Genomic DNA, 24778 nt, shown 5'->3' with positions numbered 1-24778 from the left:
TGTGTGAGTGTTTGTTGGTCAACAGCTTCCTGGGCACAATTTTAATCCTAGAGTAATATAACTTGGAGGGATTAACTTAAGTAAAAAGCTGGAAATGATTAAATTGGGGAAGGTCAAGGTCACGGTCAAGCAAAATGTCCAATTCACGTAATCAGCCATAAGTTTGGACATCACTATCACAGAGACTTCAAACTTGGTTCATATTTAGAGTGTATGAAAATCCACGCCAATTAATATATGTTAATGTCAAAGGTCAAGGTCAAGGTCGAGCAAAAGCACGAGAAATAAGCTGCCGTGGTGCAGGTCTGCCCTCTACTGAGTGCTCCTCTAGTGTTGTATGTATTTAAAGGAAAAAAATATTCTTGATAATAACAGTAAGTAGTAGTTTTTCAAATAATTTTTCCGTCATGATCTTTTTGACTAATAGAGCGCCTGCACTTTATCTGCTTATTTTGTAATTTTCATTTAACGAAGTGAAATTCTAAAGTATTCGCAGCATATATATATATATATATATATATATATATATATATATATATATATATATATATATATATATATATATATATATATATACAGTATATATATATAATGACGTAATTTTAGATTAGAGTTTCTATTTTTCCAAGATATCCAACGTCTTAGACTTTCTATATTCGTGAATAATACCCCAGCATGTCCCTATACAGCCAAGGAAAGATGCATTAATAATGGTGGATACAGTACTCGATCTAAGGAACAGAGTTTATAAAAGAGCAAAAGTAAGTTAGAGAATTCGTATCGTAGACAATGATTGATGTGTACGGTGGTTGGCTACGAAGGCTGTAGACAGAAGTGCTTAAGGTACCTCATGGGTGGCAGAAGCAAGTGACAGTAATGTCCGTAGAGACTGACCATATATACATCGAGGTCAATAGATTATATCTTTAGACCTTGATATACACATGATCAGTGCCCAAGCACCCTCTCCACCCAAGCTAGGACCAGGGAGTGTTGGGTTATAGCTGTGGATGACTCAGTTCATAGACCAATTGCCTCCCCCAAACAATCAATCTCTAGCTCACAAGGACGGTGATGTTGCATATACCACACGATACAATCGTGTTTTTAGCGGGGCTCGAACTCTCGACTCGCAGATTAGTTGACAATGTTTCTAATAGGTTACCAAAGCATGAACGAGGAATATATAGTAAAATATTTAAAAGAAAAATGTGATGTTAACTGATGACACAAGCCTTCCTGTATTTGCAGCTAATGTCTGTAGAAATATTCATGTAGGTCCTACCCAGCTTAATTAGTAAACAATATGGCGGTCTAAGACAATTAGCTTTAAATTGTCTTAGACCGCCAAATTATTTGCTAATAAACCCATCTTTTCAGCGCAAACAGAGGCTGTGACTACCTAAACAGTTTGCCGTTGCATATTGAAATATACTTTTATATTTCGTTCAAGTTTTATCATAATTTATGCATATCAAACGACTAAAAGAATTTGAATTAACAAAGATTTTGAAGTCATCAATGCATCATTAATATTCGCGAGTTTTCGTCCGCGGTTTATTCATTATTCATGGGTGGTGAATTGCATTGGATGTGACTTCCTGTCTATTGTAAAGGTATCGAAGTATTTCTTTTTCTGTAATGGACGATAACAATAAAGTTCTCGTTGATGTTTAGAGAAACATTTACTTCGATTTTTTTCTCTCATCTTCCATATAATGGTTGGGTGACTTGATCGAGTTGGGATATTAGGTCATCATATTTTTCCTCTTTTTTTTTTTTCATTACTTAAAATACTTCTTGGCTTTACCAGGCCAGTCTGTTTTGTGTGATGAGAGTAGAATCCCATTTACCTTTTATATATTTACAGATTACTTTAATTTATTCTGGAAGCGGGTAACCATATGGTTTATGCTGAAAATTGTTTAATAATTTATTAGATTTAAATATTTGGCGTACATGGTAATTTGTATCTGTATAATTGTTTAATTCTGATACGGTTGTTAATCAGTCGTATTGTTATTTTTTTTAATTAAAGCCAGTTTTTACCTCTGCAGCATCTCATATCATTTTGCAGAATTTTAACCACCCAATTCTGGATCTTCTTCACTGATATTGGTTAAGGAAGAAAATTGGAGTGGGAAAAGAATAAATTATATAGATGAGACATTGAAGTTGTGGTTAGATGTTAAATTTGAAGATGGCCCTCAGTAGTCAATGATCTGCAATCACTAGTCGATGATCCCGACTAACACTTCGCCCCCATGCATGACGTGAGTGATGTCCTCCCTAGTTATGACTTAGAGCAGCATGTACCAATGCCTAATTCTGGGATGCATCCATATGTTTTTTATCTTTTTCCTATGTGAGAATATTCTGTTTGTAATATCAATATCATGCTCAGCCCATATGAAGAGTAGTCTGGGAAGTTTAGCATTCATATTGCATGTGTCGTGATGACCTTTGGGTTTTGCCTAGAGAGCCTCCTATTTCTCAACAGGAGCAGTGAATCTCCAAGCAGGACAGCTTTGTCATTTTGGTTGAGGTTTTTATGACTGATCAAGGGTACAATACAAGTTATCTTTAGTTATTTTATCAGGAGCCAATGTTTGAGCATAACACTAATGAGTGTCAAAAACGTCAATTTGCCAGCAGAATACGCTTGGTCATAAGTCTTTCATTAATACCTGTTGGACCTTCTTGTAGAATCACAATTATATTTGTCATAACTGCAAAATGCACTACATGAATCATAGGAAAATCCTTTGGTAAGCTTCTTTAGAGGAAGGTGTACCCCTAACCAACTTTGGTGAAAGAGTCTTAGTGCAGTAATGTATATATAAATTTCTTTGGTAACTATTGCAGTTCTCTTGGATGTTCTTCTAGCTTGTTAATAGTCTGATCTTGCAGAGTCTGTATGTTTCTCATTCCTGCAATTAGTCAATGATTATTTATAGCGGCCTCAATATACTCCACCTGAATGTCTGCGGCTAGACATCTAGAGCAGGTTTGGAGTAGACAAGGTTTGATAACCTTTTATAGGTCTTTCCATTTATAAGGGTTAGCTGTGTGGCTTCTTTAAAGGGTATCTCAGTCGAACAAGAAGCTACTAATAAGGAATGCCACACTAAAATGGTATTTTTATGTAAATTCTGATGAAATTAGTGTAATTTGTTTAATATTGCCTACTAATACAGCTTTTCCTTGTAATGAGAGTGACTTATATCCTCAGCAAGGATTTTTAGGATCCTCAGTGTTTTTCACACCGACTGGTCAATTATCGGGTGCAATCATTCACTGTCAAGGATAATACGGGCTTTAATAGAATGCGCCAATATCGGTCTGTTCTCGCCTAGGATTCGAACAAAGCTTTTTTTGCTAGAAGGAAGTTTTAATTTGTAGTGTACAAGATCTATATTCAATAAACCACAAAGAAAAATTAAAACCCTTGAAAGTATAAAATATGCCTTAGAGACGAAGCTGGTGTTGATTCACTTGAGTATTTTTAATTTTCCTTGTGGTTTATTTCACACACACACACACACACACACACACACACACACACACATATATATACATATATATATATATATATATATATATATATATATATATATATATATATATATATATATATATCTTGCATTTTAATGGTTTATACATCTCAGCACCTTCTCTTCCCTTTATCAGAATCGAGATTAGACTGTACATGATCGTGAGCTTTTCATACGACAGAAAATTCTAATTTTACACAATATTGTACGTTAGGTTTTTATATTATTCAGATTGTTATAACAACGGTTATGTAAACATTCGACATGTTTATACCGCCTTGGAATAACAACACATCTTTATTGAGTTATAAGATGTTGCGTCGTTGAATGCTAAAATGTTAGTAAATATTGACGAATCTTCCATTTTAAGCATATTAGAATAGTGCTTCAATGCAATTGTTTTTTAATTAATTAAGTGATGGGATCTGGTAATAGGATATTCAATATTAGTATATTAAAGTTATACACTAGCAAAACAACCCTTATAAATAAATTCTTATTCAATTAATATGAAGGCTTTTTGAACGTGTCACAGTGGCATGGAACTAAAATCTGTTGGATATTGTTCACACCACATTCCTGATAAATTTTAGAATTAGAAATTAAAAGTTTTTCTTTATAAAGGATATGTGAATAGGGAGAATAGCGCTTTGAATTCCAGACTTTAATTTGATTATGACTTTTTGAAAAAGCTGTAGAAGATTTACTTTGAACTAACAAAGAAGGTACTAAAGCTATCTTATTTTTAGTAGAATGTAATTGACTTAGTATTAGCACGAGAAACTAATGTCATTTGTATTTCATTGAACTCTTGGCTTCCCCTTTGAATTAGGGTCCGCAGTGTTTTCAGCGAACATTTTGACAAAAAGTTCTCAACGTCAGGGAGGGGAAAACCGTAAGAGAATTGAAAAGTTAACTTATCCTGATAGTGTTTCTGAACCCCTTTTCGTGGGTTTGGATTAGGGCTTTAATTTAGATTCAACGCAGAATTGGTAAATGAAAGACTTTCTTTGCGCTATTTGATTGTAATGATGTTATGCATTATCATCATCATCCGTAACAGTCGTAACTAGTCCACTGCAGGACAAAGACCTCAGACATGTACTTCCATTCGCCTCTGTTTACGGTATTTCTATGCGAGTCTATACCCGCATATTTTTTAGCTCGTCAATCCATTGTCCTCTCTTCCGGCCCCTGCTTCTTTTACAATCTTTAGGGATCCATTCTGTTATTTTTAATGTCCATTTATTGACTGCCATTCTCATCATATTTTTTGCCCGTGTCCATTTTTTTTTTCTTACCTGTTGTTAGAATATCCACTACTAGTTCGCTCTCGTATCCATATTGCTCTTTTTCTGTCTCGGCGGTATTTCCATCATAATTCTTTTCATTGCTCTTTGAGTTGTAACTAGCTCATGTTCTAAGGCTCCAAGTTTGTGATCCATAGCTAAATACTGTTAAGACCATCTGATTAAATACTTTTCTTTTTAGGGAAAGTGGCATTTTACATTTCAGAATCTCGTTTTGTTTACCAAAATCCCCCATCCCATCCTTATCCTTCTTTTGATTTTAGTCGGATGTCATGAGGAAACGCTTACTGCCTGCCCTTCTTCTTTACAGTATTATTAGCGAATTTATATGTGATTGATATGTTTGGAAAGGTTTCCCGCTCGATCTGTCATATACGTGTTTTCATCTACATTCTTTTCCAGCTTATCCTCCTTGATAGCGTCTTTCCACAAGCTTCAGTAAGCGCTGACATGGTTTTAGGAGCATAGTCCGCAAACATCATTTTTTTTTTTTTCCCTCCAGGAAAACTCTCCTGAGGAATTTTATCCGCATCAAAGTTTATCGTATAGGATTTTTGCCGTAAGACAACTATGCTGTATTTATTTCTCAATACCGAAACATTGCAATTTAAAACCTTTTATCTTATTCTGTCCCTTTTTGTGTAAAATCCAATTTGATATGGAAAATACCTTGTTATCAAGTATATCTGGATCCCACTACTGTTTTTTTTTTTTAATTTTACATTTGATCAACGAAGTACCTTGTTATATAATTCAAATACCCAAATTGAATACCTTATTTGAACTCTCATTTCTGTTACATTTAATCTAAGTTTCATCTGTCCTCTTGACTGGGAGTTTTTTTTTATGTCATACAACATTGCTCGTCTAACAGCTGTTTTATATACTATTCCCTTGAGTTTTACTGAGACTCTCCTGTCACACAATACATCTGACACATATTGCTAATTATCCCATCTAGATTGTATCCTGCACTTGATATCTTCATTCCCACTTTCAGTGTCATTTACCAAAGATCCCAAATATTTTAATTTATCCAAACTCTTGATGTTTTTTTCCACACAGCATCATGCCTTGCAACTTGGCAAGTGTTCCTTTTTTCTTCTACTTATTTATATTCCTCTATCTTCAAAACCCTTCCTCCATCCCTCAACTTTCTGCTCCAACTCCTTTTTTGTCTTAGTACAGCATCACATTATCGACCATGAAGCCTCATCCCTCACGTTTTCTGTTAACACTTCCATTACAATATTAGAGAGGAATGGGCTATATGCAGATCCCTGGTGTAAACCTACCTTCAATTCTAGACGTTGGCTCTTTCACAGAACTTCTCACTGTCTCTTCCACATTCCTATACATTTCTTGTGTCAATCTAATGTATTTTTCTCTTGGCCTGGTACTTTGTCAGATGCCTTTTCTAGATCTATGAAAGTGACATGCAGTTTTCTGGCCTTCTCTAGACCGTTCCATCAACTGTCTCAAGGTATGCGTACACTGCATAAGTAGTGCTTCGATTTGGCATAGATCGAGAGTGTTCTTTCTACCTTTCCTCTTATCTTTTGATCTATAGTTCTTTCCCATATTTCCATTATATGAGACACCAGCTTGATTCCCTTATAGATGTTATGATTGTGATTCCCCTATAGATGTTATGATTGTCTCCTTTCTCTTTAAATATTGAGACAATAATGCTCTTGCTCCTTTCATCTGGGATCTCCTGCTCGTAGATCTTCTCACATGAATACCACATTAAGTCTATACCTTCCTCCCCCAATGCATTCCAGGCCTCATCCTGTATTCCACTGGGTCATACTGCCTTACCATTTTTCATTTTTGCCAGTGCATTCATCACTTCGCTCCTCTCCACACCAGATGTCAGTCCTTCATTTGGTACTCCATCTTTTTTTATCAATGTTAATTTTCTTCATCCAATAATCTCGCAAAATATTCTTTCCACCTTATCTATATATCTTCATTTTTTGTTATAACTGTCTCATCAACTCGTTTTAGTGATGTCTTCTGATGCACGGCTTCTGGATTTTGCCAAGCTGCTGTATATATCCTCATCTGGCCTTCTCGTCTGTCCAATGTATCATGCATTTCTTAATATTCCTGTACTCCAGCTTGTGCCACAGCTCCTTTTGCTTCTTTATTTCTTTCACTAAAAGACGTCCTTTTCCACGTCTTTAAGCATCTTCCTTAATTTGCATGCTTTGCTATACATTCCTATTCCACCACCAAGTTACCGTATTCTGTAGTATTTTCCCCGATGTATCTCCTAATGGAATCAGGACAAGTGCCCGACTGCCAAGTGGCCGATGGTCAAGTGCTCGATGGCCATTTGCCTGACGGACAACTGCCCGAAAGGTACAGTCAGAGGGGTCACAATCAATATATCAGAGGGATACTGAGTTTGCCATAAACATTGAGATGATACCAGCCCTGGCTTTTGTACCAACAGGTAATGTTGTATAAGCATTTGAATACTTACAAGAAAATATGTGCGAAGAAGCAGATGGAGTAATTGACTACTTTGAAGATACTTTTATAAGTAGGATATGACAGAGGAAACCCACTATTTCCTATTTATATTGAGAAAATGCGTGACCGTGTATGCGATGATTTGCCACGGCCAATCAATTCCTTGGAAGGATGACATAACCATTTACAGGCAAATATAACCTCGAGTCATCCCAATATCTGGCATTTTCTGCAGGTATGGAAGACTGAACAAGCTCTTAACGATACAATCATCAACCAAATGCTGGCAGGACAAGAGCCTCCCTCAAAAAAGAAAAAAAATTAAGATATAATTAAAAGAATTGCAAATATTGTTCAAGATTATGAAAATCGAAAAGTATTAGATTTTTTGATAGGGATATCTTACAATTTAATTTTTTTTTTTTTAATTGTCCTTTATTATACCTTGTTAATGTTTACGATGAGGAAACATACATTATTAAATAAATATATTCAATGTATAAGACATTTAAAATACATATATTTGTATGATAAACATATCATTGGCTCTAAGTAGGCAACAAATAACAAACCATTCCTAAAAATGCAAAATAAGCACCAATGTCATAATAGAGACATGCATATTATCAATTAAAAAAAAACATTCCAACGCTTCATGAAATTAAAACTACATTCTTTTTCATAAGACCGCAAAAAATATCTAATCGGGCAAATGTCCTAATCGGGCATTTGTCCATCGGGCAGTTGTCCATCAGGCAATGTCCATCGGGCACTTGGCCATCGGACACTTGGCCATTGGGCACTTGTCAGTTGGGCATTTGCCCTATTTCCTTCTCCTAATATTTCCTTTCTCCATTTTCTATACACATCATCATTATGGTGCCACCGGTTCTAGGTATGTTGATTCCCGGTTTTTTTTTATTCCGGATATTTGATTCCCAGTATTTTGATTCCAGGTAAGTAGATTCCCAGTATTGTTGGTTCCCTGTAGTTTGATTCCAACTTAAAGAAATAATGAACGTCTTTTTTTTAAGACCTATCCCCTGTAAATCTATTTTGTAAGTAAATGGTCTGTTGGCTTGTTTACCCATATAGGAGTATATTCATTATGATAATTTCATTAACACCATTGAAATATAAAGAAAACGTGTATAGTATTTGTACAGAAACAACATTTATTAAAAGTGTTACAAAAACTTTGTTGACAAACGATGCTAAGAAAAAATTTGTACAGAAACAACATTTATTGAAAATATTAAAAAAATACTTTGTAGACAAACGATGCTAAGAAAAAATTTATTAGAAATAGGGAAATGCTAATTTTAATAATTTAAAATCCTTGCCACAGCTCTCACGAAATCTGTCTTTTTCTGTGAATCATATTGCAAAACATTATTTTTGAGTCCTTGTACTTTTGCTTCTCTGGAATACCATGTCCACTGTCAAACTGAACTTTTTTCAAATGGGCAATGCTCTCTTCTTTTTTCAATGCCAAGATTAATTTCCAGATATTTGGATGAACACCTGAAACAACACTCTGTAGTGCACAGTGGTACCCTTCTAAATTGTTATTGGTGCGCGGTTGATCTTGCAAAGTTCTTTCATGTAAATTTCATATATGCATAGGAAAAAGGGGTGCTATTCGCCTTCGTCGATTACCTCTACCCCTTTTGCAAGCTATAAACATGCTTCAAAATAGGTGACCAGTTCTTGAGACAAGTCCTCGTCGTCTACAAGCTCATCCAAACCATCTACCACATCATTCAAATAGGTATGGTCACAAGGGAATCAAATTTCCGGGAATCAACAATACTGGGAATCAAAATACCGGGAATCAAATAACCGGAATAAAAAAAACCGGGAATCAAGATACCGGTCACCGGTGCCACCATTCCTGGACTTCCCTTATATTAATAGTTACCTCCTGAAGCACAGTCTCCTTAAATCTTCTCTTACACTCAGTATCCCTCATTAACATGAACCACTTAATTATGTGAACTGTTTTCTCCTATTCAGGGTCGCTCTTTAGCTATCTTATCAATACATAGTAATCTATGTTGTGGAAGATGTTCTCCAGTAATCTATGTTGTAGAAGATGTTCTCCTGGGATGACTTGACAGTCTCTCACTTCCTTCTGGTGTGTACTAAGTATGTATATTCATTAACAATCTCCAGAGGTTCATCTATAACCCTCATGTTTTGTCTCTGCATTTTCATTAAAAAGTGGTCTTAGTTTTTCTTATATTCAAGTTCAATCCTACATTTCTGTTTTCTCTTTTTAAATTTATCATTTTATGCAATTCCTCCTTTGATTTACTAAATAGAACTGTATCCTCTACAAATTTTATGTTGTTAAGGTATTCCTCGTTAATGTTAATTCTCACATTTTCCCAATCTAAATTCTTAAAAAAAATTCTAGGCACGCTATGAATAATTTAGGAGATATGGGGTCTCTTTAACTCATTTTTCAATGGGATTTTTCTCACTATCTTTATCTAGATGTAGGATTGCTGTACTTCCTGTACAGATATCTTCAAGTGTTCTAACCTAAGATTCATCTGTTCCTTGTCTTTGAAGGGCTTTCATTACTGCTGAAGTTCTGACATAATCAAAAGTTTTCTCATAGTTTATGTTGTCATGCATATTAGTTGGTCATACTCTGTTGATTTTTCCTTCAATTACTCCTACTTTCGCCTTCGTAATGCGGGAGCCACTTTTCAACACTTCATGGATGTCATCTTAGGGGACCTCCTCTTCTGCATATGTTACGTGGACAACATACTTGTGTTCTCTTCCCCCAAAGAGTAACGCCTCTCTTACCTATGCATCCACCTCGACCGCCTACAACAGAATGGCCTTATAGTCCAGTAGGAGAAGTGTACCTTTGGCACCAAAAAACGCGTCATGGATGTCATCTTAGGGGTCCTCCTCTTCTGCGTATGTTTCGTGGACAACATACTTGTGTTCTCTTCACCCAAAGAGTAACATCTCTGTTACCTATGCATCCACCTCGACCGCATACAACAGAATGGCCTTGTAGTCCAGTAGTAGAAGTGTACCTTTGACACCAAAAAAATGTTCTTAGGGCACCGCATCACTCTTGAAGACGTCCTTCCCCTCCCTGAGAAGGTACAGTAGCTGCTGTTCTGAACTTCCCTACACCCTCTACCATCAAAGCACTGCAAGAGTTCTTGGGCATGATAAACTATTATCACCGGTTCATGCCAGCCATCACCGCCCCTCTTGCCCCCTCCTCTAAGCCTCCCTCAAGGGTACGTCAAAAGACCTGGAGTGAGGCCCCCTTCAAGAAGCAGCCATCAGCAACGCAGAGAGTCCCTATCAACCGCTGCTGCTCTCACTTTTCCTGTGCCACAGGGCCTTCTCTTTCTCTTCACCATTGCCAGCAACGTTGCTATTGATGCAGTGTTCTAGTAGGTGGTCAGTGGCTCGTTCAGCCTATTAGTATTCTACTGTAGAAAACTGTCCAAGGTAGTATCCAGCTACCCTACCTTTGACTGCGAATTGCTGGCAGTGTATTTGGCTGTCCATCACTTTCGCCATTTGTTAGAAGGTATTCCTTGGTCATTCGCACGGACTACACATGCTTCTAGTTCATGCCTTCACTCGACAGTCCAACATTGGGTCCGGCTGTCAACGCTGACATAACTGCACCCTTCAACACGTACCTTGGAAAATGGATCCATCCCCTTGCCGATGGCCTGTCAAGAAACACATTGGCTGCTCTTCATATGAGATTTGATTACACCGCCTTAGCAGAAATCCAATGAAAAGATCCAGAGTACTAAGCATTTGGGACATCGTGCATATCCTCGGCTGGCAAGACATCGCTCTTGACAACTCCAATGCCATCCTCTTCTGTGACGTCAATACTAGTGGATAATGGCCAAGGATACCTACCCTAATGCGTGGACAGGTGTTTAATTTCATCCATGTCCTCTCACATCCCTCACACTGGTCTACTGCACAGCTACTGAAGACGAAGATCCTTTGTCATGGCATTTCGAAGGATTTAAGGATTAGGTCCGCTCCCATACTTCATACCAAACTTGAATCAAAAGTACATCAACACATGGATTCAGGAGTGGGCACCTTTTCTCAACCTCAGCCTCGTTTTACCAACATTCACATTGTCATTTTTCTTTTTTAGGGAGGAGCCATGTACCACACATGTTTCAAACACTCATACACTGTAATGCTTTTGCTATTTTTATATCTCGCTCTTTCTTGATAATAAGATAACCTGTTTAAGCTTTTCATTGCATGTTTCATAACGTTTGGATTTTTATAACATTTTTGCTAGCAACTGCTTTTACTGTATGTAAGTTTGTTATCTGTTGAATAAACTTTACTTGCAATCACCTCGCCTCTCTGTTAGCACCTAACACCGACCTTGCCACAATCATCTGCATATTCGACGAGCTTGTTTTCTGTGCCAAACCACTCGTCATGTGTATTTAGTATGAAGAATATTGGGCCAAGAACACTACCCAGAGGATCACCAGCTATAACATTCCTATACTCCCTATAGTGCCCATCAACAAGAAGTCTTTGCAGTTTATTATTTGAAAATTCAATAACAATACTACGAAAATACTCACTTCCATTTGCTTAAATTTGAAAACAAGGCACTTATGATTAACACAATCAAAGGCAACAATACAATCAAGGCCAACCATACGAACTTACTTACCATAATCAATGGATTTTTGAAGGGCTTTGAAAATTGAAAGACGGGCATCACATGCTCCAAGACCTCGGCGAAAGCTAAAGTATAAACGAAGGAACAGATCATTACCTTCAGATCCATGGGTGTCGGACTAGGGTATTTTTTCAGAATACTTCATGTTAAACTCAAAATACTGTGGGCATCTCATCCCCCTAAGGTAAGAAGCTTTTGGCCTATCCCCAACACCAGATTAAGCTCTTGATTGATCGAAACCGACCATTGTGTTGTATCTTTTTAAGAAAGAGACGATAAGCTCAAGTAGCAAAGTTGATGACGAACGACTTCGTATTAAAAATGATAAAATAAAAAATTAAATAATTGTATCACGGTAATAGTCTGCGTGCCTTTTATTTTCAAAAAATTTATTTTTGGTATCGAAGTATAGTTTGGGATTTGGTTACTACCACAGGAAAGTTTTATATATTAATCTTATTAATTTACCTTTTTATATATATAATTTCTCTTAGCAGACTGATTCTCCTTTATATGCGTATGAAATCTTGACTTTTTCCACGAGGGTTATCAGCTGAAGAATGAAAGACTGAGTGTGCATTAACAGTGACTGTGTATGAGATGGCCAGGTGTTCCGTTAGCCTTAGGGTTTATTCGGATCAATTTTATGTTGTTAACCATATTAGCGTCAAGGATTCTAGTGAAATATGTTTAATTTCTAGAAATGAGTTTAGCGGTCAAGAGATATTTTGAATATATCATATTTCATCTATTATTAGTTAAAACCCAAGTTTCGTTACTGAAAATGTAGATAAGGCATATTTTTGGCAGGTGCTGCCAGAGCTGATTGTAAGTTCTGTATGCGATTTAAAAGGTCGCAGTCAATATTATTAGAGGCCACTTACTCTCAATTACCAACTGTGTTAACAATGGAAAGCCCAAGTGACTCGCAAAAAAGGTCTTCTCTTACCACCCAAGGCCAAGGAACTAGTCGATAATGTTCTGAAATATTTCAATTTAGAAAAACATCAAAGAGGTCATATAAGTGATGTTTCGAATGCTATCTAAAGAGTATTTGAAGCAACAAAACTGTCAAAAAGAAAAAAAAAAACCTAATCGCAGACCAAGCAAGGAAGCAAGAAGGAAAATCTATAGGAATCTCCGGTGTATCAAAAGAAAAAATACAAAAAGGAAAGACGAGACGTGGTTTCTACTGTCGAAAAAGTGCTAGTAGCAATGAAAGAAAATATCGGTTTTAGTTGAAGTAGAGAATCATTTCGAAAGGTGATTAGAAAAATGGGTATTTGGCCTTCAAAAATAAACAGTCGACAGTTCTTAATGGAGATAGATGATGTTCTGTCTGCGAAAAGTCACTTTACGGAAAATAAGTGATGCAAAAAATAAAGAACGTCCAACTACAGATATACTTAGATAAAACTTGGGTAAACCGAAACTACTGTGTCCATAAATGCTGGGCAGATACAAGGTTCTCGAAAGTAACAGGCCTTAAACAGACCATAGGGAAAGTGGGACGTTTTATTGTTTTGCACGCAGGCTCTAAAGACGGTTTTGTGCCAAATTCACATTTGATATGGAGATTATCTTCTCCAGATGAACGGCAGTGTGTTCGGAAAGTGGTTTGGTAGGTATCACTCCGTAAAGATAGACAATCTGCTGACATCGTCATCTGAAAAGACCACCATCACAGAATGGCTTTTCAGAAATGGGGAAAATCCAAAAGAACATTTGCCAAAAAGAGAACTAGTACAAATTGTGAAAAAGCACACAAAACAGGGAAAACAAGTATGTTATTGACAAGATTGTAGCAGAGTACGGCCAAAAAGTGAATTGTCTACCGCTGTATTACTGTCAGTATAACCCTATTGAACTTATATTGGGTCAAGTAAAAAACCATGTGGCAAGAACAAATTTCATTATGAGATACTTGAAGCAACTACTACAGGGATCACTAGATACAATAACAAAAGAAGATTGAAGCAAAGCTTCAAGACATGCTGAGACTTTGCAACAGGAAGATGTATAAAAAGATTTTCACATAGATAAATTCCTTGACTTATTTGTCATTGATCTTGACTCCTCTAATGAAGACGACGAATCGCCATAAAGCCAGTGTTTTTTACCAAGAATTTATTCATGTATTAATAAGAATATATATACAAATGAACGACTGTTTTTTTTTTTTTTTTCAAAAGAAAAGAAGTGTATTAAAAGATGCTATGTATAATCCCAATATGTATACAGCAGTATTTACTTTATCCTTTAATACAGAGAATGATATAGACTTGTGAAGGAAAGTGATCGAAAGAAGAAGAATTCTCCAATAAATATTTTGAGAAAGACCACCGCTCAACGGTCAGCTTCTATTAAAATTTCTATAGACTATTACTATTACTGTTGCTATTACTATTACTATAGACCAAGAAAAAATGAGCTGTAACCAGAAAGGGATCGAATGTAGTACTTATATGGCCTGTCATAGGACCCAATAACTCTCTAGCTGTAGTATCTCAACGGGTGGCAGGTGGCTTGATGATATAGAGGGAGGAGTTTTGGTGAAGCGGATGCCATTGGTAGAAGGCACTGGAGAGGGCTCATCAGGGAACCGACTCCTTAATGTAGGGGTAAGGGTGGGGAAAATAATGTAAAATAACTTGCGTAACTAAAATCAACTAGCAAACACCGTATACAGTAGTTTATAGAGGAATACCTTAACGTGGTGAAAGGGTTTATGTATCGTCATGAGCAGCAAAGCTATACTAGTCAGGAATACCTATACTGTGGGCGATCAAACAAAAGTCTCCCATCATCACCAGTCCTGACTGGCAAGCGTGGTGATGAAAACTGGTCAAACCCCAGACATGAATATAGACATGCCTGAGGACTTTGTCCTGCTGTGGACTTGACAAGGATGCCTTGTTGTATGTGTATATTTATATATATGTATATATATATATAAATTACATATATATATATATATATTTATATATATACTTATATATATATACACACACATACACACACACACACACACATATATATATATACACACATATATATGTATATATATATATATATATATATATATATATATATATATATATATATATATATATATATATATATAGTTACATAGTTAATGTTATAACAAAGTTGATTAATCACGTTTTGTATCACGATATCTGTCTCTGTGGATGACAAGCCAAATTTTCAATAGTGATAAATTGTTACATATCTTTCCAATATCTTCTTAAAATGAGGTTCCTGTTTTTTTGCGCGGGGAAATTGGTCAATATTTTTGTGCAAACAAGTTGAATCTGTGGGGAAATAGGCGAGCGACAAGGCTAAGTCATTTCGTCTGGGAGAATATTATCAGAGTTTTAGTTCAAGTTGCTTTGTATCATAAAAGTGTTGGCAATACCTAATTTTTATTAGGTTACTTTCCTTTTACATTAATTTTAATTAAAGCAGAGTGGTATTCTTTGTGTATTGTGTATTGTATAAACACATATATATCTCCCCTGCATAATAAAGAGAAAGTGTCTGATTATATATATATATATATATATATATATATATATATATATATATATATATATATATATATATATACTGTATATACTGTACATATATATGTATATTTATATATATATTATGTATATATATATACTGTATATATATGTATATATATTTGTTTATTATACATATGTATATATATATTATATATATAGATGTGTATATATTTTTAAGGTCACTCTCAGCGGCAAGACATAAAATGAACTCCTTGGTCTCTCCCTGTCCCTCGGGTATTAGGGAGAGGGAGTAGTCATGTGCTGGTGAGAGGGGCAATAGTTAGGAAAGAGTTAGGGCCTAGGAAGGGTTGATTTTTTGTGCGTATGGTGTTGGAAGGGTTGAATTTTTTTTGCGCGTGTGTATGCATATCTATCTAAATATTTAGCCGTCATTTTTGACGGGTCGCTTACACTGTTTTGTATATATATATATATATATATATATATATATATATATATATATATATATATATATATATATATATATATATATATATATATATATATATATATATAAACACACACAGTATATACTGTATGTATAAATGTAAATGGTTTTGACGATATTTTTATATATGTATACTCATTAGAGTATACTTTTTATCATTACTCATAAAAACGACATAATTTAGTTACAAAGCTTTGAAATTACTTCATGCATTTAGGTAGAAGTATTTTAGTCCATTTCTTTATAATTTATAGTCGTCCTTAGCTTCAAGAAATACTCCTTGAACTCTAATGCAACTGTGTTATGTTGAAGTCCACTTATAAGTTTGACGATTACACTTAAACACACACACGTGTATATATATATATATATATATATATATATATATATATATATATATATATATATATATATATATATATATATATATATATATATTATGCATAAATAGCATCATAATCATCACTCGTTACTAGTCCACTGCAGACTCAGACAAGTCCTTCCACACTTACCCGTCAATTATTCAGACAGTTGTTCGAAAATAATTCGTTACAATTGTTCGAAAACATTTGTTCGATAACTGTTGTTCGAAAAGTAATTGTTCGAGTCAACAGTTGTTCGAATTAACAATTGTTCGAAAAAGATAGTTATAGACAGGTGTTCGAAAGTATTGACTTCATAATCTACATTTTGTTAATGTTATGAGAATAGAAAAATAGTATTAGAGGATATACAAAAAAAAAAAAGGATAGAATGTACATAAATTTATTTTCTGAATAAAATAAAAATAATTGAATAAAATTTCCTAAGACAAGGTATCTGTGCTTACAAAATAAAATTATATGAAATGTTACGTAAATAATGGAAACATTACGGTATTCTAATAATTCATCTCTAAACAACTTCAAGTGCTCTACAGACTTCCGATATTTCTTTTGCCCTATATTACACTCTATTCCACTTCATGACTTATCGATATGAATTCTCTTCTCAGTGTTATTGCAAATGTCCAGGTAGTTGGATCATAACCAGACAGTTGATGAAGAAATCCGTAGTGCTATCATTCCGTTATATTGTTTGTCTTGGTTAAATCTTCTTTCATACTCTCATAACATGACGCATCTCAATTTTTAAGCTTAGGAGGGCAACAAGTATTCCTAAGACGAGGCCGCCAAAACTACGTATCTTCATAGTAGGTGACTATAGGCAAAGCTTCAGTTGGATATATATTTTCATCCATTAGTGTATTGAAAGTCACAATGACTCTATCTGCGGGAACGAACACAAAAGCTAACAACATGGGAATGTTTAACAAAAAGTCAACATCAGTGACAACGTTCTCTTGAGGCCGAATTCACACACTTTTCTATATACACACTGACACAAATAAAACGAAAACGCACTTAATGATAACTATATAGCAATTTTTCCTTAATTGCCCTTACCATAGCTTTATCATAGATTCAACATCTAAAGTCAGTTCTAACAAATTTGGTATAAACCAATAAGAATCATGAATTTTCTTGGAATACAAGCATTGAAATTAACAAAGTATTAACTAGATATCAGAGTACTATGGAACACCTTTTTTCGAGGAATTGTTCAAAATGTTTGTTCGAACAATTACTAAATCGAGCAAGTGGTTTTTGAAGAGCTATTTTCGAACAAATGTTTTCGAAGAATATTCCGTAAACCCCTTCTATAGTCATTCCATCGTCTTCTCTTCCGTCTCCTGCTTCTTTTGCAATGTCCAAGGATCCATTCTGTTATTCCCATTATAAGTCCTGCATATTTCCATTTCTTTTTCTTACTTGCTAAAATATCCTCTACTTGAGTTTGCTCTCGTATTCATGCTGGTTTTTGTTTTTGTTTCAAGTGTTTTTCCCATTATTCTTTCCATAACTCTTTGAGCTGTAACTAGCTTATGTTTTAATACTTTATAAAGGCTCGAAATTTCTGATGCCTAAGTCAATACTGGTATGACCATCTGATTAAATACTTTTCTTTTTAGAGGCAGTGGCATTTTAATTTTCTTTACCAAAAGCTCTCCATGCCATGCTTATTCTACTTTTAATTTTGGTCCTATGTCCTTGGGACACACACACACACACACACACACACACACATACACACACACACACATATATATATATATATATATATATATATATATATATATATATATATATATATATATATATATATATATATCATCATCTTCCTTATCGTCAGACGTTACCAGTTTATTGCAGAACAAAGGACTCAGACATGTCCTTCCACTTGCGTCTGTTTATGTTCTATCTGTGCCAGTCCACACCCGCATACTGTCTTAGTCCGTCAATCCATTGTCTTCCTTTCTTTTCCCGGCTTCTTTTACACTCTCAAGGGACCTATTTTGTTATTTTTAAAGTACATTGATTGTCTCACATTCTCATTAAATGTTCTGCCCATATCCATTTCTTTTTATTACAGATTATTATATCTTCTACTTTAGTTTGCAGTCGATGCCATGTTGCTCCTTTTATGTTTCTTATTGTTATTCTCACCATTATTCTTTCCATAGCTTTTTGAGTTGTATCTAGCTTATGTTCTATGGGTTTAGTAAGGCTTCAAGTTTTTTATGCATAAGGTAATACTTGTAGGATCATGTCATTAAATACTTTTCTTTTTAGAGAAAATGGCATCTTACGTTTCATAATCTCATTTTGTTTACCAAATGCTCTCTATCTCATGCTTATCATTTGAAATTCGGTCTCGTGTCCTGGAGAAACAATTACTGTCTGTCTTAGTACGTATATTCATTCACAATCTAGAAGTTTGTCCATAGCTCTTATTTTTGGTTTCTGCATTTTCATCTTAGTTTTACTCATATTCATTATTAGTCGTACATATCTGCTTTCCCTATTAAAGTCTTTTATCATAGTTTTGTAATTCTTCCCGTGATTCCCTAAACACAACTAGGTCATCTGCAAATCCTAAGCTGTTAAGGTATTCCCCATTAATATTAATTCCTACATTTTCCCAATCTAATTTCTTTAGAATTTCTTCTAGGCATACTGTGAATAATTTAGGAGCGATGGGGTCTCCCTGTCTAACCCTTTTCTCAATCGGAACTTTCTTACTATATTTATGTTGTTTTAAGATTGCTGTACTTAATGTATTGATATCTTCAAGTGTTCTAACATACGATTCTTCTATTCCTTGTTTTTGAAGGGTTTCATTACAGCCGTGTTTTTCACAGAATCTAAAGCTTTCTCATTGTCTATAAATGCCATACATATTGGTTAATCATACTCTGTTTATTTTACTATTAGCTGGATAATTGTATGGATATGGTCAGTTGTTGAATACCTACTTTGAAATCCTGCCTGCTCTCTTGGTTGATTAAAGTCTAGCTGTTTTTCTTATTCAGCGTAATATGATCTTTGTAAATATTTCAGATATTACGGAGAGTAAACTTATTGGGCGGTAATTTATTTGGTGTTTTGTCTCGATTTTTGTGAATTAGTATGATGATAATGTTTTTCAAACCTGTAGGTATAGAGCATTCTTGCAGAAATTTGTTGTAGTGTTCAGCGAGTTTTACTAATATGAAATCTTCTCCATTTATTATCAAATCAATTGTTACGCGATGTTATTCTGGTGCTTTGCCTCTTTTCATACCTTTATATGCTTTCCTTACTTCTCCTACTGTTACATCAGCTGTTTCATTATTTCTATTGGTGAAGTTATTTCTGGTATCAGGACAACTGCCCCCGGGACAACTGCCCCCTGACAACTACCACCGGGACAACTGCCGCCGTAGGACAACTGCCCCCGTAGGAAAACTGCCCCCGGGACAATTGCCCTCGTAAAACCCCTGGACAATGATGGAAAAAAATGAAAATACCTAACTAATAAAACCAATGTTTTATTATTGTTAATAAAAAATACATGATTTAAAAATACGTTTTAAAAAGATAACATTATATACTAAAATTTGTACATAGATGGGTTACAAAAATATTGAAAAGGGATTTAAATACTAGAATTTTAAATTGTGAGCTATGTATCTCAAAAATTCCAATACATCGCGGTTCTCAAATTCTTGCATAATGTTTGCTATTCGTATGCTAGAATCGTGATAGCGTTTCCGCTTAGGAGGTACTGGATGCCCAGCAAGTATTTGATTAATTATGACGCTGGATAGTGCCTGTTCTCTCTTCATAAATAAGCTTAATTTTTCCACGTTCACTTTTGACGAACTCCATGATGGGTTATGCCACTTCTTGTATTTCTTTCGAAAATAAACTATAACTTGTACGACCGATTAGACACTGGATCCTTCTTACTTTCTTTTTTTTTTTGTAAACATTTGTTTGACCATACAGAATTAGCTAATTGGCGATAGCTTTCGAAAATAAACAATAACTCGTACGACCGATTACCTAATTAGGAAATAACTACATAAATGGTAATAAATTTAGGAAATAGATACAATTATTTCTTCAATGACCGATTATGTAATTAGGAAGAATATCTTCATAAATTGTTACTAAAAAGTAATTACGTAAATGGCAATATGGAGGGCAATTTTCAGGGGGGCAGTAGTCCTACGGGGGCAATTGTCCTGGGGGCAGTTGTCGGGGGACAACTGTCCTGGGGGCAGTTATCTCGGGGGCGGTTGTCCTAGATCCGTTATTTCTTATATCACTATTGAATAGCATTGTATAGATATCCTCTGTTATTTTTATCACTCCATCTCTATTCTGGGTAATATTTCCATTTTCATCCTGTAAAATAAACTTCTGTTGGCGCCCTGTTCCAAGTCTTCTTTTCATCAATTTAATGCTTCATCCTTTATTTAGTGATTCCTCAATTTTGGTTCGATTGTGTTTACTAATATCTAGGGGTGTTAGTTTGTTTATTGTTTTAGATAGTTCTGCTACTTCTATTTCATCTCTTGGATTTTATTCACATTTCCAATCTTTTCCTTATTTTGGGCCTTTTCTGATAGTTTTCCTTGATCTTGTTTTGGAACTTTTCCACCTATCTCTTGTGCTGATTCGAATACGAATTTTATTAAATTACTCTTCGTTTCTTATTTACGGGCTTCCATTTTATCATGTAGCTATGAGTACCCATTTTGTATTGCTAAACTAAACCCAGTAGATTCTTTCTTGTATCGGAAGTGTTTATTTTCCTTCTTAAAATTAATTTGTTTCTGTCTTTCCTTAGATATAAACAAATTTTAATTCTCACTTTCTATGATCGCTTGACTTTTAACATATTTAACCCTGTTACATCTTGAACTAATACACACAAGACACACAAACATCCATATATATATATATATATATATATATATATATATATATATATATATATATATATATATGTATATATATATAATGTTTGTGTGTGTGTACAAACATATATGTATATATGACTTTCTACATTTTAATCTATATGTATGTGTATATATATATATATATATATATATATATATATATATATATATATATATATATATGTATATATATATATATATATATATATATATATATATATATATATATATGCGTGTGTGTGTGTGTGTGCAAACATATATATGTATATATGACATTCTACATTTTAATCTCATAAATATTGCTTAAACATAGAAGAAGAATATGTAAAGCCTTGTTTATGTTCGTGTAAAACCTGACGTTTGTAATGCCAGAATCAGTTCAAGTAGTTGTGATCTGACTTTTTGCTTGGTTGCTGGATTTATGAGATTCTAATTTTGCCATTATGAATTTGTTTGCCATTGATTGGGGACAAGGATATGATATAACCCTCAATTAATATTATCATTCTTGTTTACCTGTGACACGTGTGATCATAATTATCATCCCGCTAGTACGATGTTCAGACATAGGCGTTTGTCTTCAATGGTTCTGAAGAAAGTGTTCCGGAAGTGGTTTTATCATTCTCCTTGATAGCGTTATAAAGTAGTTGTCAGACTCTTCCATGGTCAAAGAATTATCGACTCCTCTAGCCGACATTTTCAATTAACAATAAGATTTTTCTTGAGAAGTTGCTAGGTTGGAGAAGATATTTTGTTGCATAAACGTAACTCAATATATCATAGACTGATAAAGCGTTATTTGTCTTTTCACAGGTTTTGCTGCACTTGTCCTTTTGCAATAATTTTTCTTATACAAGATACCTTTGGTATCTGCTCAGCTGGTTATTGGAGTAGCTATTCTTTACTTCCAAGTGGACAAACCTTTATCGTTCTTGGTAAGTTTAAGATTTTAGTTACGTTTTTCTCAAGTATTTCCAAACTTCATTATTCAGTTGGTTATATACTATTTTTTAAATTTGTTGCTACTCCATTTTTCATATGTAGTAGAACATTTATTTACAAAGGAAATGTATTCATGACAACACGTGAAATGAAACATGAATATAAGTTTAATGTATAAGGAGGGCAATAAGATAAGAATTAGCCCACTGCGATGTTGCAGCTTACATAGGAAAACAAAATAAAATGTGAAAGCTACGAGAGTGGGGATGAGCCCCAGAAAATTTATAGATTTGCATATTTAAAGAAAGCTGGGTAAGGAAAAATATAACCTCCACATCAGATTTGGCAAGATTGATTTCACTCCAATTGAAAGAAACCAGTTTTAGAATAATGTTTTTTTATTTGGAGTTTTTATGCCGTCGGCTCAGCTGGATGTAATTTGACCTGTTTGTTTATATATCAGGCGTCCGTAGGTTCATCCATCCCAAAGATTTTATATTTGGTGTGCATGTTCGATTAACGAAAACGATGTGTGGTCGACGTTCAGGTCATGCAGTATTTAAAAGTTAAAGGCCAGATTGAAATTTACCTCAGACATGGACTTTGTGTTTTACAAGCACTTCTTTATTATTCTGTTTTACGCTGCACACAGAATTGTCAATTGAATTTTTTTATAAATTACCTTTTTATGAAAACATGTAATTACTTTATATTAACTGACATACTGTTACTTTTTCGTTTGCTTTCATGATAACATCTTATTCAGCATAAACGTTGTAATCAGAATTTAGCTTAAGTGGGATAACAATGTATTTTGCTATTGATTTGGTCTTCAAACGTTTTCTCCCTTTATAACTAGTAAAGCTTAAAAGTGATTTGGATCATATTCATAAAAAAAATTCGTATAAACCAAAGGTCGAAATTATTGGTACGAACCCAGCGTTCATTAATTTAAGCCGCACGATATATATCCCTACTCGCTGCACAAAAGAGTCGGTTGTAGCTATTGTGTTCTGTGTTCAGCTTTCGGCTTATCTTCGTTGCTCTGTTCATGAAACATTCGAAATTTTTTTTTTTTTTTCTGAGCTCAGACGATTTGCCATTGGAAATTCTAGTGTTGTTTGCCCGTAATTCTCTCTCTCTCTCTCTCTCTCTCTCTCTCTCTCTCTCTCTCTCTCTCTCTCTCTCTCTCTCTCTCTCTCTCTCTCTCCTGCATGAAGTTGTCAAATGTGGCGAAAAGGGGAAAATTTTCTCAGAAATGTAACAATATTTATCTAACGTAAAGTGTGTGCAGTAGAAAAGAAGTTATTCGAGAATTTATATCTTTTTATACTGGTGTTCATTGACTATTGATGAAGACATTTTGTGCTTCGTATTACCTCTGTCTACTTCATGCTATGGTTTAGCTGACAATTTATTTAAGCATCGGTAAGAAGTGAGTGTTATTTACAATGCATTATTCGTGCATTTTCATAGCCAACATTATATCTTTCATATTGTTTGCTTTTGCCTTTTCCATGAATTATTTGTTATGGATTCATGTTAATATAAATATCAGAAAATTATTTGTAACTATTGAAATCTTCATATGTAACCCGAAAAAAAGTTTTCTCAATTTTATATCAATCGTAAATTCTTTCGTCCTTTAAATGTATTCATGTTAATTTAGAGCACGGTGGAATTAACCACATAAACTCTAGTAATCGTTCTTTTGAAGTTCATCTTGCCCTTACTGAAGATTTATTTTCAAGCTATAAATTTCATGCTCGATTTTAGGCCTACAGGCCAAATACCGTCGTTGCCTAAGTATATAGTAGGGATTTTGTTAATGAGGTGGAAGTACATGATAAGAGAGTGGTAGTTTAGATAGATATAAAGGGTGTTTCTGCCATTTTAATAACCCCCTTTAAGATTAACTGGGAGGGTAACTCGGGAACCTGAATTGTTAGGGTGACTTCAAGCAGAATATCGAAGGAAGAAAGATAACGGAAAATCCTGGGAAGTCGCCAGATTGAGATAGACAGTTAATTTGCAGAAGTTTGTATAGATTGTTTTAATTAAAGATTAGGAGCCATTATCAGGAAAGTTTAAATGGGACTATTATATCAAACAATAACGAAGGGTTCAGGAGACTTCCAAAGGTAAAATTTGTATATAATTTCCATGCGATTCCAAATACTTTATGATACCTGCCTTTCAGCAATGATTGATAAACAGCACGGAAAATTAATGACCAGCTTTCAAGGGGAGAGTAATCTCAAACAGTTCCCTTAGTATGATTTTGTGTTTAGCCAAAATATTGCAGGTATTAAAGTTCCATAAATGTGGTTGAAGAACAGAAACGGCAAACCTCCGGGATAAGTTTTGGACTAAATTCACGTAAATAGTAGATATAGACTAGCAAGTGCAACATGGAATGGATATT

At 34.6% G+C, this 24778-nt stretch overlaps 1 long non-coding RNA gene across 1 annotated transcript in view; it reads left to right on the top strand.

Moving 5' to 3' along the window:
- Positions 1-22349, top strand: part of LOC137654554 (uncharacterized) — a 339292-nt gene extending 316943 nt beyond the window's left edge. Inside the window, exon 3 of the long non-coding RNA XR_011046657.1 lies at positions 22225-22349. This is a non-coding gene — a long non-coding RNA (uncharacterized lncRNA). The remainder of the gene's footprint in view (positions 1-22224) is intronic.
- Positions 22350-24778: the final 2429 nt, after the last annotated feature.

The sequence above is a fragment of the Palaemon carinicauda genome, chromosome 15 (genome assembly GCF_036898095.1).
Source record: "Palaemon carinicauda isolate YSFRI2023 chromosome 15, ASM3689809v2, whole genome shotgun sequence".
In the NCBI taxonomy this organism is placed as follows: Eukaryota; Metazoa; Arthropoda; class Malacostraca; order Decapoda; family Palaemonidae; genus Palaemon; species Palaemon carinicauda.
Note: the sequence above shows the minus strand (reverse complement) of the source record. Positions and strands in the feature narration are given on the sequence as shown.